Below are 3,844 nucleotides of genomic sequence, written 5' to 3'. Positions count from 1 at the left end.
ACTCTTGATAATTTGAAGAGTGTCTTATTATTTGAAAGATGTTCAATTTTAAGTGTACATGATGAAGAAATACACTTTTTACAAATTCAGCCTTAGCAGTCATTGTTCCTCTTTATACTATCTCTATTCCTTCTTCAGTCAGTGGCAGAATGACCTTTTATAATTAAAACGTGATAATCTGTGTTTCTGCTCTTCTTTTAAATTTAAGTTTTAAATTGGCATACAATAATAACTCTGTGTACCTATTAACAGGATATATAGTGACATTTTGACACATATAATCTATAGTAATCAGATCAGGGTAATCGGTAATCAGCATATCCATCATCCTAAACATTTATTTTTTTTCTGTTGGGAAAATTCACGATGCTCCTTCTAGCCATTTGAAACTACATAATGTCTTATTATTAATTATAATCATCCTACAGTGGTATTGACACTAGAATTTATTTTTCCTATCTAACTGTCATTTCTTCCCCCTACTCTTCTCAGCCTCTATTATCCTCTGTTCTACCAAAAGAACATAGTATATATAGGGTTTGGCACTATCAACAGTTTCAGGCATCCACTGGGGTTCTCAGAGCATATTCCCCATGGCTAAGAGGGAACTACTGTACAATGTTTTTAAAAATAAAATAGAACTCAGAATTTTAAATAGAGTGTGATGAAATGAAGCTCTAGGATTGTAGGAAAATGTTAACATGGTTATCTATGAAATGTGGAATTATGATATATATTTTTTTCTTTATTTATCCTTTTCTGTATTTTCCAGATGAATTGGGAGTATGACCAATAGAGAAAAAAATCCTAAAACTCTTAATTTTTAGGTGACATTTCCAGTCAGCATTATTATGTTTTACCCTCAGAAACACCTTTTTATTTTGTGAGCACAGTATGCCATTCTATATGGAGAGGTTTCTGCCATAGATGTATTACGGGACGTTCACTAATAATATCTTGTACCCTAAAAACCTGATCTTCAAAGTTGATGATTTGGGCAAATAATTATAGCTTATGTCATAAGGATTGGGCAGATACAATATGCTACTCCTTCTGCTAGAATTTTTGCGTAGTTATTTATCTTTTTCACTACAATCAAGGTTGAGAAACATTGGCATCTATTTTCTGAATCCCTGCCAATAGAAACTACTATTTCACATTTGCTTCTGACTAATGTTCTTGTCACTGGGATTCATATAATTTTCTTTTTAAAATAGGTGGGTATTCTGGAACTCCTTTAGGAAACTAAATGTAATAACAAGAATTAATACACCTAATTGTGATTGTCTTCTTCAGGGCAAACGTGTCTTTGTTCCCTCTTCTTTTTTTTTGGATTTTTTTTGGTCTCTGTTCCGTGCTTCAGTTATACTTTAGAATATTATCATTGTAGAGAAGAAATAAAAAACAGGCATGTACTATACCCAATGACAATAATATGATTCTCTGCTTCTGTGGTATCTAACTGTATATATGAAGCTACAACTCGAAAATACCTACCACATCTTGGGATCCCAAAAAATTTTCTACAAAATATATCATGAAAAACAAAAAGGGAGAAAGGCTGTTTCCCAGAGTTTAAGGGTGTAGTGATTGATGGAAAATGGTTTTGAAGAATTCAGAAATTAAGGCAGTGAAAGACTAGAAGTAATGAATGGAATGTAAGGATGATGTATGTAAGGGTTATTTAGAAAAAGGGAGGTGGATGCTAGGATGACAAATAGTCATGAAATAAAGCAGTTTTTATCTACATTAAATTAGAAGTTAAGGGTTTTTTTTTCCAGACACTTTAAAGATATAATCGATTCAACCTTGGAAAACAAATTTTTAAGTTATGCAAAGTATTTTTATAGTATTTATAATACTAAAGGTTTTACATTCACAAATAAAATTTTAGATGTAAACACTTCTCAGAATATGATGAAATGTGAATTTTTAAGTTTACTACTCCCCTTTTCCCTACCCCAAATAAAACAACTAAATCATGCTCTGGATTGCTCACTTTTATATCTGTAGAAATACCTTTCCAGATATAAGGGATGTCACAAGTAATAATTTTGCAGATCAGGGAAGAGACATAAAAAGGAATTGAATTGAAATAACAATTTGACATAATCACAATAGCTTCCGTTTGAGGGAGGAAGAGAAAAACCTTAACTATGTATAAAAAAAGTATCTTTCAAAAAATATACCACAATCTTCATGTATTAAAAACAAAAACAAAAACAAAACAAACAAACAACTCTTTAGAATAGGGCCTAGGGGAATTTATACAGATATTTCCTTAGGGTAAGACTTTATCAAAGCCTGGAGGAAATTAGCACTAGAATTGTCTTCTAAATAAACTCCCAGTTCTAGAACTCAACCATTTTAACTTCCAGAAGCCAGGGAGAAATTTGAATGACAATATAAATAATGACATGAGAAGCAAGGCTGCTGTGCTATGTTGCTATTAGATTTTATTTAACTGGGGGATATAAAACCTAACTAAAAAATACTTCATTAGAAACTTTATTGATATTTACACTGGCGACATGAAGAAAGAGATTGAAATTTTGTAAGGTAATAATTCAAAATATTTAATCTCATGTTTCTTAGGAAGACAGTAATAGCTGCATAAAAAGTGAGAAAAATTTTGAAGAAACTATTTACTTTTGACTATTCACTTCTGTTTCTTAGAATTTTCTCTATTCCCTAGTCAAATATTGTACAATGAACCCTATAGAAAACTAAGTTAATGAAATGTATGCAGGTATATTATATCACATAGCAGTGTTGAGAATTACTATAGCAGTATGGCTTTCAGTTTAAGGGCCAGAGGAAATTTGCTGTAAAAGAAACCTAAAGAAAATCGATGTTTACACATTGCAGAAAATGCTTTTGCAGATTGCTTAGAGAAAATTCTTCACATGAGTGCAGTCTGATTTATTTAATGATAATTTTTATTACAAATGAGGACATTTATTATTCTGCTGAACATATTGGCATGAAATATTAAGATTAAATGGTCATGTCAGATGAAAAGGTAATTCAGGACGAGAGGGCTTAATGTGAAAATAAAAACAAAAAAAAAGTGTTTATGGAATGTGGGAAAGCCTTTACTCCTGAGTCCTTACATCTGGAAGTTTAGCCTTCAAAGCCAAACAAAGACAAAAGGGCAAAGAGCTACCACACAACTAGTGTGATACTTCCTTGTGCATTTTAATCTTTTCAAGCATAGTTCAAAAATTTAAGGGTTTCAAAACATGCTAAGGACTTAAAACTTTGAGAACTATTACATAAACAAGTGGTAAAGGCATAGACTCAGAGAAATTCGGAAAGCAGCATCAAAAATACAGTTATTATCAACAAAATAAAATACAGTGCTTCCTTCTTGAAGGATTTCACTAAATGAGAGAGTACAGACTTTAGGAGGAAACCAGATACTTAATTAGGTAATTGGTCTCAGAAGTGTAAAAATAATAATAATAATAATAAAAGTCCTAACAGTAGAGAAGGAAATTGTATTATAGCCAAAGCAATACAAAATACAAGGAATTCAGCTATCAAAAGCTCCACACACACACAGACACACACATACACAGACACACACACATGATCTGTGATAATAATGTGGAAGAAGAACTTCCTGTTTCATACACCAGTCTTGAGTTAACTTGGATTACATTAATTAACTTTATCAATGAGCTTTGTAATACAGTACCTGCCCTGAATTTCAATTATTACCTGGAGTGCTGAGGAGGGATAATATACCGACTCAGAGACATTCCGTGATACTAATTAACAGGGGAAATAAGTGTAGAATACAAATACATGAAAATCACAGCTAACAAAATAATTCTTATTT

The sequence above is a fragment of the Pongo pygmaeus genome, chromosome 9 (genome assembly GCF_028885625.2).
Source record: "Pongo pygmaeus isolate AG05252 chromosome 9, NHGRI_mPonPyg2-v2.0_pri, whole genome shotgun sequence".
Taxonomy (NCBI): Eukaryota; Metazoa; Chordata; class Mammalia; order Primates; family Hominidae; genus Pongo; species Pongo pygmaeus.
Note: the sequence above shows the minus strand (reverse complement) of the source record.